This window comes from Pipistrellus hanaki (assembly GCF_964339955.1).
Source record: "Pipistrellus hanaki genome assembly, chromosome: 11".
NCBI lineage: Eukaryota > Metazoa > Chordata > Mammalia > Chiroptera > Vespertilionidae > Pipistrellus > Pipistrellus hanaki.
Window position 1 is genome coordinate 27,625,881 of NC_140513.1, and position 15,895 is coordinate 27,641,775.

Below are 15,895 nucleotides of genomic sequence, written 5' to 3' on the forward strand. Positions count from 1 at the left end.
AGCGTTGCACCTCCGGTTCCGGGGGCGGCCGCCGCCTGCGGGGACGGACCGCGCGCGCGGGTGCCGTGCGCAGAGCCGGTGCCTGGCAGAACAAAGCCCTGCAGCGCTTCCACCCGGCGGCGCCTCATTTGCCTCTTTAGGCGACTCCTAACCAGCTCAGGTCTTGAGTCCTGAGGTTCTGGGAACCGCTGAGCAAGATGGGCCTGGGCCCCAGAGCGGTCTCACAGGCCTCGGGTCTTGTTCCTTTTTTCACGCAGCCCCTGACCTGATCATGCAAACCGCAGGCTGGGGGAGCGCTTTGCAAGTCCGGACTCACACGCCAGTCTTCTGCCTTGGGCCTTGCAGCCTCCTTCCTATACGTTGGGCTCAGGCCAGCGCCAAACCAGAAACGTTTGCCAAGTCTTTGGGCAAACACGGAGGGCCGTGAACTCTCCTCTGGCCGGGTGTTCACTTGGTTGGCTAGCGGGAGACACAGAATAGCAGCACCGAGAGTGACGGACAGATTGTTTTAGTTGATGTTCACAGTCTGTGAACCTGGATCTTCAGTCCGCAGCAAAGTGAGTCTCTGGGCTTTCAAGTGTAGGGAGGGGGGCCTATTGGAAAAAGGGGGGCCGTTTTTCTTACTCATTAACACAACAGACTCAGGAGTACTATTCTCTGGCTCCCAGGAAGCCGAAGTTGAAAAAAAGCCGGTTCACGTTGCTTAGATTTTAGTAGGCAGCTGTACACGCCAAGGAACTGTAAGTGAACCCCAATACAGAGGTTAGCAGGGGAGGGGCCCCTGAATATTAATCCGATGGAACAGGGAAAGCTTTCCCTGGGAAAGTGGTAGTGGAGCTGAATTTTGAAGAAGGGAGAAGACCTTTTGCAGCAAAGGACAGAGTACTTTGCTGATGTCAGTGTTATAGGAAGTGAGGAGATTGAGAATCTGTTCCTTACAAACGTGCAAAAATGGATGGATGGAAAAAGTTTGTGCTATGTAGCCAAGATCTCTCTAGGCTATCGAGGTGGAAGAATGTGATGTTTTTAGGAAATTGCAAGCAATTGGATATAACCAGACCTAAGGGATCTGAAATAGCAGGAGGTGAGGCTTCAGAGCCAGGTGGGGTGTCTCTTGCTAAACTAAGGATCTGAACTTTACCCTGGAGGCACCCCCGTGTGTATCTCTTATCTCTTTAAATGGAGTGCACCAGTTGCACCGAACTGTTTCCTTTTCCCAAATGCACTTTTTCACCTCTCTCTCTGCTTTACTCCGGCTGACAAACACCTAATTTTCCCAGTCTTAGATGTTATCTTCTCAAATACTACCCCTGGTATAAAGTTTGTGGTTTTTTTCTTCTTCTGATCAGCAGTTACCGAAGGTCTAATGCTTCCTGGAAGGGAACTAGGGTTTGTTAATATAAAAATCACACAAGTCATGGTCCCTGTCCTCAAGGAGTTCACCATATAAAGAAGTTGAGGAATATACCCCAATAAGAAAGAGGATATTGAGGTGCTGAGTAGGGAAAATTTGCACCATCTAAATAAATATCCCAGGTTAGAGACCAGCAGTTATGAAAGCATGAACAATTAAGAGAAAACAATAACTACACACTGCTTACATGTATTATGTAAGCATGATAGTTCTAAAGTCCATACTTGGCTGTAAAACGTTTGCGAACCTAACACTGGTTAAACACAACACTTCATTAGAGCAAAACACTTGAAGAGTTTCCACGATAAGTATTACCATGCCTCGTGTTTCTTAACGATAGCCACAATTAGTGTTTCCTTTTGCCTGAGGGACCCAATTGAAATTCCCACAGCTTTTAGAAAGATGGAAGCATGATACAAACATAAAGATACCTTCTTGAGACCATCAGCATAAGGCCATGAAATATGATATTGGAAATACTTTAAATTTGCAAGCTCAAGCCCCCTCACTCCCCTCTCACACACACTGCACACACTGGCACACTCGCGAGCACACACACACACACACACACACACACTCAAGACACACACAAAGCATCCTCTCGTTAAAAAGAAGAAAAATTGCAAGCTCACTAAGCTTAATTCTTTATTATGAATAAAGATAAAGGGTATACAAGTTGATTTAAAAAAAAAAAAAAAAGAAAAGAAAAAAAGGAAAACGGTACTTATTTGCTTGTATGTGCACAAAATATTTCAGAAGGATACCCCAAAACTTGTAATATGGTTTGCCCATGGGAGAGAGCTGGGTATTGGAGAGAGGCAGATGGGAGGAAGGCATATTACCAAATAACCTTTTGTGACTTTGGAATATTTAACATATTTGAATATAGTATTTATTGAACACATTAAAAAACATAGTATGTTCTGTTTGACATTTTTTTTCCTCATAGAAATTTATGTCGATGCTGAAAGTATGTCCTGATGAATATTCTGGCTTAACGTTTTTAAGACGCATTCTTATTTACATAAAACAGAAAACCAGTAACAATAATTATGTGATTTTCTTTTTATATATTTTATTGATTTTTTACAGAGAGGAAGGAAGAGAGATAGAGAGCTAGAAATGTCGATGAGAGAGAAACATCAACCAGCTGCCTCTTGCACACCCCTGCCAGGGATGTGCCCTCAACCAATGTACATGCCCTTGACCGGAATCGAACCTGGGACCTTTCAGTCCACAGACCGACGCTCTACCACTGAGCCAAACCGGTTTCGGCATGTGATTTTTTTCTTTTTTAAAAAAATGGGATCATATACAAGCTGCTTGTTCTTTTCCCTTTTTATTTAATTTATTGTCATCTTATCATGTTTGGATAAATAAATCTACCCTATTTTTAATGACTTCAAAGAATGTAGGATGCAGGCACTATAATTTAACCTTTGCCCTATTGATGAACATTTTGGCAATTGCCAATGTTTTACAAACAGTGTTAAATATCCTGTTTTTCTTTTGTGAAATTCAAATAAAATTAAAATTGTATAAAAAAATGAATAATAATTTAATAAATATCCTGTTTCCCCGAAAATAAGACAGTGTCTCATATTAATTTTTGCTGCCAAAGATGCGCTAGGTCTTATTTTCAGGTTATGTCTTATTTTTCCATGAAGAAGAATACGGTACACATTTATTGTTAAATGAAAATAAAGGAAATTTATTACTTGTATATGGAACGGTAGTACGGTAGTTGTCAACACAGACAAACTGTGAATCCTACAGTATCAAGAATTTACTCATTTATTCAATGACAATCATGTCATCATCTTCTGAAACATCATCATAACAATCCAATTCCTGAATTTCCTGGTGAATTTCTTATGACTCCATTTCTTTCAGAATCAGTGGACCAAATCTCTCATGTTTAGCCTAGAGGGGGCCTTATTTTTGGGGGGATGCCTTATATTTCACTCAGAAGGAAACCTGTAAGTAGGTCTTATTTTCGGAGGATGTCTTATTTTCGGGGAAACACGGTAATAGATATTTATTGTTGAGAAATTCTCAAATCCATCTTTGGGCATTAATGCAAGTATTTCTGTAAGACGGACATCTAGAATTGAAATTGTTGAGCCAATGTAAATGCAGATTTTAAATTGTAATAAATACTTTTCTATAACAGTTCGTATTGCTGTCTGCAGTGTGTGAGTGGGTCTTGCCAATATGGGGGATTTTATTTTTTTTAGTCTTTGCTAACCATGGAGATTAAAAAGTGGTATCTATTGTTTTAATTTGAATTTCTTTAGTATTGTGGTTGAGCATCTTCTAAATAGTATTTATCAACTTTTTTTCTGTCAGTAGTCCTTTTTGTTATTTGATCATTTTTTCTTTAATGTAACTCCACTATTTTAGTATAAGGTGAAAGATTTATGCGATCTGAAGAGAAACTAGAGTATGTAACTCCACAATTTTAATGTGATATAACAGTACCTTTATATTGGGGATAGTGTGTGTGCATATATACACTGAGTGGCCAGATTATTATGATCTCTGAACACATAATTATCTGGCCACTCAGTGTATATTCTATATAATAAAAGGCTAATATGCAAATTGTCCCTTCGATCAGGAGTTCGACCAGCAGGCAGGCTGGCCAACTGCCCATGTCCTCTCCCCTTGGCCAGGCTGGCCGGACCCCACCCATGTATGAATTCATGCATCGGGCCTCATATATATACGCCATATGAAGATTTTAATTTTTATGTAGATACATTAAAATTTTTTTTAATTGATTTATTGGTCGCCTCTTGTATGTACTCTGACCGGGATTAAACTCACAACCTTAACATATCAGGACAACACTCTTACTAACTGAGCTACCTCGCCAGAGCTAAATTTTCTTTTAATTTATTGGTTTTTAGAGAGAGAGAGGAAGAGAAACATCTATTTGTTGTCCTACTTAGTTATGATTTGTTGATTGATTCTTATATGTGCCCTTGTTTCTTCTTTTTCCTCCCTTGATTCTTGATTGAACTCAAATCTTGGGGTATTGGAACAGTGTTCTAACCAGCTTAGCTATCCAATCAAGGTTAGATAAATTGCGACACTTTCTTTTTGGCTTTTGCATTTCTTCTTCTTCCTTCTTTTCTCCTTCTTCTCCTTTATTTGTTACATATAGAAAGCCTTCACAAATCCATTATAAATATATCCTCCCAGGTTTTCTCTTGTACTTTTATGGTTCAATTTTTTACATTAAAATTTTAATCCACCTGAAATTTATTTTGGTGTAAGGGCTGAGGATTATTTTTAAGTAATTGAGATTTATTTTTGTCTCAATGGAGGGCTAGTTTATCTAACACTATTTTAGCACTTAATTTTTTTTCCTGACTAATGTAAAATGCCACTTTTGTTGTATACCAAACTCCCATTAAAATACATTTTAATTTCTGGTAGTTCCCCTTATTGCTCCTCCTTTTTACAATTTTCCTGGCACTTTCTAGGATTTTTATTCTTCCAGATAAATATAAGAATATTTCTGGAAGATTCCCCCCATTCCCACTGTTATTTTGATTGTGATTATAGTGCTTTTGTATATCAGACAGTTTTGGGAGCATTAAAATGCTTATGGTATTCAACCTTCCTACCCATGAAAAAGGCATAAAGTGTATATAACTGTATATTCACTTTGTTGTGTTTATGCTTTTTAAAAATTTAGGTCCTGATTATTTCTTCTTAAAGATGTCACTAGACATTGTCTTTTTGTTGTTTTTTACAAATGGCTTCTTTTCTTACCGTTGTGTTTTATTTCAGTGCCTGTGCTTCATGCACTCTCAGTAACCATGTGACCAGATCACAGATGGCCATGCAAGTAGCTGGAGATGGCTGGAGGCAGGGCAGGAGCCAAGTCATTAGGGCTTACGCATTATGCTGTTAGTTTGAATTTTACCTTGAAAGATACTGGAAGACTTTTTTTTATATATATATATTTTATTGATTTTTTATTTTATTTTATTTTTTTTACAGAGAGGAAGGGAGAGAGAGAGCCAGAAACGTCGATGAGAGAGAAATATCGACCAGCTGCCTCCTGCACACCCCCTACCAGGGATGTGCCCGCAACCAATGTACATGCCCTTGACCGGAATCGAACCTTTCAGTCCGCAGACCGATGCTCTACCACTGAGCCAAACCGGCTTCGGTGAGATACTGGAAGACTTTAAGGATGGGGTGATATAACCTCTACCAGCTGATTTTTTTATTTTTTATTTTATTTTTTTTAGTTCCTATTAGGCACTGAGCTAAACTCTACAAGTGTCATATTTTAATCTCACAACTCTGTTTTACAGACACATTGATCTTTTTAGAACAGTCATTTGGGTGCTAGTGTGAAGGCTGGATTCTTAGAAATCTTTTATGATGAGGATGAGATCAGTAAGTGACAAGACCAAAACAGGAGAAATGGAAAGGGAGGGAAGTATAAATACAAAGGTGAAGTCTGCAGGTCTTGGTGGTGACTGGATGCAGAGATGAGGGGAAAGGACTCATCACTGACTTCCCGCCTTCTGGACTTAGCAGTAGGATGGCTGCAGATGCCCTTCCTGAGAGGGACAACCTAGAAAGAGGAGGAAGAGGAGGCTGTGGTGGGGGCAGAATTGGAAAAGGGGGTAAGATGAATCCAATTTTGGATATGCAGAATTACTGCTACCCTTTTTTTTTTTAATTTAAAAAAGAAAAACATTTTACTGGGAAATACAAAATGGGGAGTAAGTTGTAGTCAAAATACTATTTATGCTCATATAAATTAATTTAAATTTCTTGCAGCATTTAGGTTTTTTTTTCTTTTTAATATATTTTATTGATTTTTTTACAGAGAGAAAGGGAGAGAGATAGAGAGCTAGAAACGTACCGGGGATGTGCCCGCAACCAATGTACATGCCCCTGACCGGAATCGAACCCAGGACCTTTCAGTCCGAAGACTCTCTACCGCTGAGCCAAACCAGTTTTGGCTGTTGTTTTAATTCTTACCAGAAGATGTGTTTAGAGAGAGGAAGGAGTGGGGGAGAGAATGAATCATCGCTGTAAGACAGAACATTTATTGGGATCAAACCCAAGCATGTGCCTGGACCAGAAATCAAATCCAAACCCTGTGGTGTACAGGATGATGCTCCAACGACAGCCAGCTGGCCAGGGCAGGATATGATGTTACTTTTAGTTGTCATGTCTCCTTAGACTCCTCTTGACTGTGACTATTTCTTAGATTTGCCTTATTTTTGATGACCTTGGCGGTTTTAAGGAGCACTGGCCAGGTGTTTTGTAGACTGTCCTTCAGTTTGGGTTATCTAATGTGTTTTTCTCATGGTTTGAGTGGGTTTATGGGTTTTGGGGAGGAAGACTACAGAGTAAAGTGTTAATTTCATCATATATTCCAGCTACATGCTATGAACATAACTTACTACTGTTGATGTTGACCTTGGTCACCTACCTGGCTGAGGTAGGGTTGGTCAGGTTTCTCCATTGTGAAGTTATTCCTCTGCTCTCCCGCTTTTCCAAACTATACCCTTTAGAAGGCAGTCTTACTTAACTTGATGTCATAGGCTTGAAGGCACAGATTAGTATTTGCTGAACTGAACTGGGTCTCTATTATTTTGTCTCACAAGAGTTCTGCCAGGTAATTTTTTCTACTTTATCAATAGGAAAATAAAAATTAGAGAATTTGAGTAACTTATTCAGAGTAACACAGTAAGTAGTCAAATTGGAATTTGAACCCCGTCTTTCTGAATACAAAGCCTGTGGCCTTTGCCTGTACCATCTGGCTTGCAGAGGGCTGTATTTACTTTGGCCATCTTCCCTAAGTACTCGTAATGCAAAAGTGTCCATAGATAATGTGGTTAGACTCGTTATATGGAAATTTAATTCCTCTTTTCAATTTAAAGTTATACCTTAGAACTCAGTCTTGAATTGGGCAGATCTCAGTGCTCAGTATTGCTCAATCCAGTTTTAATGTGTCTTCTCTTTAATTCTCTGTGTAATTATGAAGAGTGGGTTACAGCAAGGCCTAACTGGGGAAGTGGGTACCAGTTAAGATATTACAGTAGTATAGGACTCTTTTTATATTTTGTGAAGCAGTGCAAAATGAAAACAGTGCCCCTTGTTCAGAAATCATTAAGAATTCCAGCTCGTAGTCGGTTTTGCTTAGATATTAAAGCATCAGTACTTGGACTGAAGGGTCTTGAGTTCAATCTGGTCAAGGGTATTTACCTCGGTTGCAGGCTCGATCCCTGGTCCTGGTTGGGGCATGTGTGGGAGGCAATCAGTCGATGTGTCTCTCTCACATCAATGTTTTTCTCTCTGTGTCTCTCCCTTTCCCTTCCACTCTCTCTAAAATCAGTGGGGAAAAGTAATATCCTCGGGTGAGGATTAATAAGAAATCCAATACACTGACAGCAAAGCGTTATACCAAACAGGAGGCCCTTCTAAGATGAGACCTGTGTGAGTGTACAGGTCACATGTCCATGAAGTTGGCCCTGCAGTAGTTGAAGTAGTAGGTAAAGAGGGCCAATATTAAAGTAGCGGAAGTGGGAATGGAGAATGGAGGATGGTTACACAGTATATTAAAGAGGTAAATCTATAGGAATTTATTGATGATCAGTTGTGATGAGTAGGTGAAGCCATTCACTGGCACAGAAGTCAAAGAGGACCATATTGGCCTTGAGGGGAAAAGGATGAATTCAGTTTTAAACATTCATATCCCAAGTGTAGATATTCAGGAAGCACTTGGATATATAAGTAGCCATAGAAAAAGAGCTGGATATACATTCCAAAATGATAGTGCCCGGGTGAAGACCAGGATGAAGGGGGACAATTGGCTGAGGATTTTCATCTTTTAAAGAAAGTACTCATGTATTTTTTATGTAACTGAGAAATAATTTTTAAATGGAAATCAAGTCACAAAGTATTATTGTATTTGTAAGAGAAATAGAGTTACTCTGAAAGTAAAAGTTTCAAAACTTTATAGTAAAAAGAAAGGCATTTATGATAGAAATAGATTTGCAACCACATATTTTCTGTTGCCCGTACCACACTACATGTGTTTCAAATAGGCTCTTAGTTTACTTTTAAACTTTTATTGAGTACCCACAATCGATTGGTTCCTCTACAGTAGGGGTGTCGAACTCAATCAGAGAAGGGGCCAAAATCTAAAATCCAGCCTAAATCGCGGGCCGAATGGTTTACTGAACAGTCATAAACTGACAATGTCATAAACTGACAGCGGAGTGCAGGGATGACAGCGCGATGCGGGCCACATTGCAAGGCCTGGCGGGCTGGATTTGTCCCGCGGGCCTTGTGTTTGACACATGTGCTACAGGGTGTATAACTTTGAAAACTTATATTAAACTTCAGTTTTACCTTGTATCTTTATGCTTTTTGATTACTGACATGTGAGCATTTCCATATTTTAGTGGTATATTGTGTAATGCTTTTTTCTTCCGGTCACATTACCTGTGTGTCTTTTGTTGGGGGAGGTGATAGGGAAAGCCTGAAGATAGAAGTCCGAAACTCACATTTGAGTTCTGCCTCTCCCTCTTGTTGGCTGTGAGATCTTGGGAAAACTGAGCGTGCTCTCCTTATTGGTAAATGGAGATGAAGTTATTAACCTTATTAGATATGTGAAAATTAAATGAGACTATAAATGAAAGTTGTTTGTAAACTCTAAATTTTACAAATTTATACTTTTTTTTTAGTTCTGCACATAAGACCTTAGTGAGTTTCCCACCTCACCTCCTTCCCAGAATCATCTCTCTTCTTAAACTCGTTTTCTCACCATCCCCAGAATGTGCCTTGTACTTTCCTGCCTCCTTAATCCTGCTCTGATTCATTTATTTAATCAAATGTTTGTCGAGCACCTCACTTCCCTCAAGTCTTTGTTTAAACGTTACCTTCTCAGTGAGGTCTACGATGTCTACCCTATTCCAAGTTTCAGTCTGTTGCTCCTCAGCACTGCCAGTCCTCCTTCACCTGTCTCCTCATCCTCCACTGCACTTATGACGTAAACACAATATTTACCTATTGCCTCTTCTCTCCACCCCCACCCCCTTCCCTCTAGAATTTAAATGCCATTTGGGCAGGGCTCTTTGTTTTGTTTTATGATGCATCCCAGGCATATAGAACACTGCCTGGTACAGAATAGGGAATGAACCAGAGGTATTTATTGAACAAATGAATGAATATGCATTGTGCCAGACTTGTAGCCAGGATCTGTGTATATAGTTGTGAAAAAGAAGAGCTGGTTTCAGCTCTCATGGGACATCCAGCCTGGCGTTATTGTCTGGTGGTTTTTCTGTGTGCCTGGGCTGCCCTCCTTTGGGAAATGTCAGAGTGACTAATAGCTGAGTTCAGAGTGGCCTTTCCTCTTAGCACTGAGCAATTTTCAGGTAGTTTTGCTTTTAAGCTTAAAAAAATTATAGAAGGACAGGAAGAGAGTAATGCATTCTATTTAGTTATTCTAAGTTAAAAGTCTACAATTTTCCTGAATGCAAAGAAGAATACAAAGTGCTGGGCCTTGCAGATAGCTGAAAAAGGTCATGGGGGTATATCTGGTTTAACTTGTTTTCCCTCCCTTCTTCTTTTCTTCTTTTTCTTGCCACCCCTCTCCTTTCACCTGAAGGAAGATGGTTGTAATTTTTCAAATTATTGAAGAATGAGAGGATGTGCAGTAAACATGTTTATTGCTGTCTTTTTGAAAAAAATTTGGAATGCTTCATTCATGAGATCCTGGCCTATTTCTTGTTTGTCAATAAGAGGTTTTATATTGCACACTAGCCATTTTGGCTCAGTGGATAGAGGTTCAGCTTGCAGACTGAAGGGTCCCGGGTTCAATTCTGGTCAAGGGCATGTAGCTTGGTTGTGGGCACATCCCCAGTGGGGGGTGTGCAGGAGGCAGCTGATTGATGTTTCTCTCTCATCAATGTTTCTAACTCTCTCTCCTCCCTTCCTCTCTGTAAAATATCAATAAAATATATTTAAAAAAAGGTTTTATATTGCTAGAACTCTTTCTTTAAGAAAAGAGAAAACAAAAGGAGATTAAATTGAGTATAGTTAAAAATAATCTGCTGATCCAGCACACTTAAAACAATATGTCAGCAACTGTTCTTTCTCTCACTATGTTCTCACATAGGCAACCAGGGAAACACAAGGCAAGCCAGGGAAACCCTGTAAGATGGGATGAAGAATTAAGGGAGAACATTGCTGCACAGGTATGCAGCTGCACTAAATGATTTTTAATATCCCTTTCAAATCTGAGACTTTTCGTCTAGATAATTTAAATTCCTAAACCTTGTTTGTCCTTATTTATTTGAATAATCCAGTTGATAACAGTTTGTGTAGATATATTTTGTAAATAATTATTTTAATTCTGCAGGTATGAATTGTTTTGCCCCATAATTTTTTAGTCAGAAAAAAAAATATTGATAAAGGAAACTCTTGGGACTGGAGCCTCAATTTATTGTAAACAGTTTCTATGATGTCCCATAAACCCATGATATGATATAAAAATCTACTCTGCAAGATTATTTTTAGCATCTTCTTGCAGTTGGTAACAACTTAAGTTTGTGTAACTATCGTTGCATTATGAATAAACTCTAAAACATCCTCAATAAAACAAAGCACAAAGAAAAACTCAAGCGATGAGCTCTATGTAAGGTCTCTTGTAATGCTCTGACTGATTTATGAGCCCTTTACTGTGCTCACATTGGCTTGTGGACACGTCTCTCTCCTAGTATTTACATAAATACTTATATTATTATATATACTAATAAAAGGGTAATATGCTAATTAGACTGGGAGACCTTCTGGATGTCCTTCCAGACAAAGCCATGGTGACAGGCCGAGGCAGAGGCAGTTAGGGATGTTCAGGCTGGCAGGGAAGGGCAGTTGGAGACAGTCATGCTGGCTGGGGGGGGGGGGGGGTAAGGGGGTGGCAGTTTGGGGCTATCAGGCTGGCAGGGGTAGCAGTTGGGGGCGAGCAGCCTGGCAAAGGGGCAGTTGGGGGTGAGCTGGCTGGCAGGGGCAGAGAGCAAGCTGGCGGGAGGGTTGCAGTTGGGGGTGATCAGGCCAGCAGGGGGGTAACTGGGAGCAATCAGGCCAGTGGGGGGTCCAGTTAGGGGTGATCAGGCTAGAATGGGGGGCAGTTGGGGGTGATTAGGCCAGCAGGCAGAGTGGTTAGGGGTGATCAGGCAGGCAGGCAGGTGAGTGCGTAGGAGCCAGCAGTCCCGGATTGTGAGAGGGATGTCTGACTGCTGGTTTAGGATCAGACCTTAACCAGCAGTGGGACATCCTCCAAAGGGTCCCAGATTGAAGAGGATGCAGGCTGGGCTGAGGGACACACCCCTCTCCTGCCACACCCCCCCCCTCCCCCCCGTGCTTGAATTTCGTGCACTGGGCCACTAGTATACATTATAAACATTGATGGTGAAATACAGGAAAAACCCAAAAACAAAAATCACACACTCTCCAAGATGCCATAAATTAAAAGTGTAGAGAATGGGAAAAAAAAAAAAAAAAAAAAAAAAAGACCTTCAGAGAATGAAGAAATAAAACCATGGGTAGAAACAAAATGGAGGCAAAGCTAAAAATGAATATAGGAATGACCTTCACATTTGCTACAGCCGGGCCATGAATTTGTCTCTAAGCTGACAGTTTCGTTGGTCCCACGATTCATGATATCTATGGATAAAAAACAAACCCGTTACTCTGGAGAAAAACTATTCCCGGAACTAAGATCAGATTGGACTGTCTCCCAGGGACACTCATAAAGAGAACATTGTGTTATATGAGCAGCAGTGTCCTTGACAGCATCCCTGACAGGGTGACTAGTTCGCAAGAATGCCTCTTACAGCCTGATGGCTACACACCAAAGAGCGAGTCCATGGGTTAAAGCAATACTTCTGAGGGGACTGGCTCGGTGATCAAGGATGCACAATGTTTTTATCTTCTGGACTACAGTTATTGACATATAGCAGGTAGTAAGAAGTAATTTTGAGTGAATGTCAATTGAAGAAGATCCAGTTCAAAGACTCCCTCTACAAAAGTCTTCTGATTACCAAGACCTAAAATCCTGCTCTCCAACTTTGCACCCCTTTTGTAGCTATCAAGCAGTAAATACAGTTATGCAGTATTTCTTCTACCGTTGGGTTAAACTGCCATTTCAATATTTTGACATTAAATTTCTCATGTCTTCCCCAAATATGGGAATGAGGCCAGGGATATTTGTATGTGTGTGCACATAGTTGTTGTTAGTGGTGGTGGTGGAAGTGATAGGTCTAGAAAGCACTGTCCTCATCAAACTGGAAGACCAGTTTTCCGGTCACCTGGAGAATACTACTGGCTTAGACCCAGACGCCCACATCCAGGCTATCCTTCAGAGCTGAAGCAGGGTGGGTCATGATGCCACCGAGGGCCTTTTGCCATGGATCTCTGCTGAGCAACAGAAAGACCCAATCACAGGTAATGGTATCACTGGCATTAAAGAGACTGAGTGCTGAGCTCCTCACCCAGGGTATTCACAGCCCTGTAGGGGGATGGGTTGAGTTGAGTTCACAGGTTAGGGCTTAGTCATTTTAGTTGGCAGAGTTACAGGCTTGGGAGTAGGGCTTGGTGAAGGGCTTTTCTTCCTGGTGGGTGGGTGTCACCACCTCTCAGTTCTGACTGTTGTCTTCCTATTGTCATTGACGTTGTAAAGGTGCTTCAGAGCAGGAATGTGGTCCCTCTGTGCAGCTTTCTACCTGCAGTCACAATGATGATGAAGATCCTGTCTTCGGGTGAATAACTTTACCTTGTTCTTGTTTCAGCAGCAATGGCCCTGCCAGACCTGGGATAGGAAACTGGAAGAGGGCGTGTGGTGTTAAGAATATGGGTTTTGATGGAGGCCTGTGCAGGTCTCAACCCATCCAAGGCTTGAAGTTTCTGTCTGCCTCATAAAGGAAAGTAGACGGTTGTCTTTCGGCAAGACCAAGCTGTCTTGTCTGAAAAAGCCCCCTCCATGGCTGGCTTTGGCATCTTTGAGGAATAGGAGGGTCTCCTGCCATGATGGGGAGGAGGTGCTTTTGCTGATTCACATGATGGGTGGCTGGGGTTCCAGGGAGACACGTGCCAAGCACGCAGCAGCAGTGGGCGGCCTGTGACGGCACCAGGATGTGGCACAGGGTCACAGGGAATGGGAAGGTGCTCAGGATCACCTTGTTGACTATATTGCTGCTGGCACTCAGCACTGCAGGCAGAGCACTGCCACCTCCTGTGCTCTCACCTGCCCCAGTGGCCACCCCTTTCCACTCCTCCGATGACCCAACCCAGGCTCATCATCACTTTCTACTTTGCTTTCTCTTAATAGAATTCATCCCTACATAACCTGTATATTTCTTTGTTTATTGCCTTCCTCTCCGCACTACATTGTAAGCTCCTTGAAAGCGGGAACTTTGTTTTGTTCACTGTGGTAGCCCCAGCACCTAAAACAGGGCCTGACATGTAGAAGGTACTCAAAAACACAGTGAACGAATGAATTAACGTACCAGCCAATGGAGAGCTAGAGCTTTTGTGAGTTCATCTGGCTAGAGGCCAAGACCCTGGAGAATGTGGATGCAGGCGTCCATGTGGACTCCTATAGCTTTGTCTCTCTCTAGGGGTGTCGAACTCAATCAGAGAAGGGGCCAAAATCTAAAATCCAGCCTAAATCGCGGGCCGAATGGTTTACTGAACAGTCATAAACTGACAGTGTCATAAACTGACAGCGGAGTGCAGTGATGACAGCGCGGTGCGGGCCACATTGCAAGGCCTGGCGGGCTGGATTTGGCCCGCGGGCCTTGTGTTTGACACATGTGCTCTAGACGAATGGGAAGAGCTGGCAATGCCAAGAGCCCAGGCCCTTCTGGGAGTTACTGTTAAGTGTCTGTAATTGTAAGGTTGAGGGCCTAGATAGGACAGGATTCATATGGTTTGGGAATGGTACAAAGGGCAGTCCCATTGATCTTTAAGTTAGCTAGAGTAGTTTTCTTGCTTCCAATCCAAAAACCTTGACTAAGTAGGTTCAAGAAATTTATTTATTTATTTATTAAAAATATATTTTATTGATTTTGTACAGAGAGGAAGGGAGAGAGATAGAGAGTTAGAAACATCGATGAGAGAGAGTCATTGATCAGCTGCCTCCTGCACACTCCCCCCTGGGGATATGTCCGCAACCAAGGTACATGCCCTTGACCGGAATTGAACCCGGTACCCTTCAGTCCCCAAGCTGACGCTCTACCCACTGAGCCAAACCGGTTTCGGCGAGATTCAAGAAATTTAAAGAAAGCCCTGTGTTTGGGTATTTGGATAGACAAGGAGAGAGTGATACACAGGAATAGATAAGATCTTCTCTGAAAGTAAGACTAAACAAATGTATTTATTTAGTAATAAGTGGATGAGGAGTGGAAACTCATGAAAGAATTTAAGCAGGGGAACGATATGGTCAGATTTGTGTTTTGAAATATTTTCTTGGCTGGACAGTGTGGCTCAGGGGTTGAGCATTGACCCAGGAATCAAGAGGTTGCTGGTTTAATTCCCAGTCAGGACACATGCCCAGGTTGTGGGCTTGATGCCCAGTGCAGGAGGCAGCCAATTAACATTTTTTATCTCTCTATCCTCCCTTTCTCTCTCTCTAAAATCAGTATTAATTTAAAAAAAAATTTTTTTTTCTCTCTAGCTGAAGTGTGAATGAATCGGAAGGAGGTCAGAGTGAATTATGGAAAAAAAAAACAAAAAAAACCCAAAACATTCCAGAGGAAGTAGCATGAACATCAAGGAACACAAGAGAGTATTCATTGGGCTAGGGCTTAGCAAAGATCTTTCATTTTTCTCTCTACAGTCCTGGGGAGAAGAAGTTTGGAAGATATTGCTGGTACAAGACTGGGAATGAAGAGAGGGTGTGAGGCAAGTCAGGATAAATTAGAAGGGCTTTCTGTGACTTTCAGGAGAGACCACCACAACATCCATGATTTACACAAATAAGAACTGAATTGAAATAAAAGGTTTAACTTGAACCATTAATGGTATAAATGTTAGTATTTGGGATTATAGTGACAATCTCCTAAACTCTTAAAAATTTAAACTCTTGAGTTAAGCTATGAAATCAACACATAGTGGGAGAAATTAACCAGCCCTAATAGCAGGAGTTGAAAATATGTAAATTATAGATGGAAGCTTTTAAATTATAGGTTATAGTTAAAGGATACATTAGCATGTTTACACTATGATGTGGAATTATTGGTGTGCCAATTATAGATATGACTATCAAGAATTTGAAAAGATTATTAAAACATTTTAATCAGAATGGCTATCATAAACAAATCGACAAACGACAAGTGCTGTCGAGGATGTGGAGAAAAAGGTCCCTAGCTGGTTTGGCTCAGTTGATAGAGCCTCGGCCTGTGGACTGAAGGGTCCTGGATTTGATTCCAATCAAGG

General features: G+C 41.2%; 1 protein-coding gene across 1 annotated transcript in view; it reads left to right on the forward strand.

Moving 5' to 3' along the window:
- The first annotated feature begins 44 nt into the window (after positions 1-44).
- Positions 45-15,895, forward strand: part of APTX (aprataxin) — a 34,123-nt gene continuing 18,272 nt past the window's right edge. Inside the window, exon 1 of the mRNA XM_084898003.1 lies at positions 45-557. The gene's annotated coding sequence lies outside the window, so the exon portion shown is untranslated. The remainder of the gene's footprint in view (positions 558-15,895) is intronic.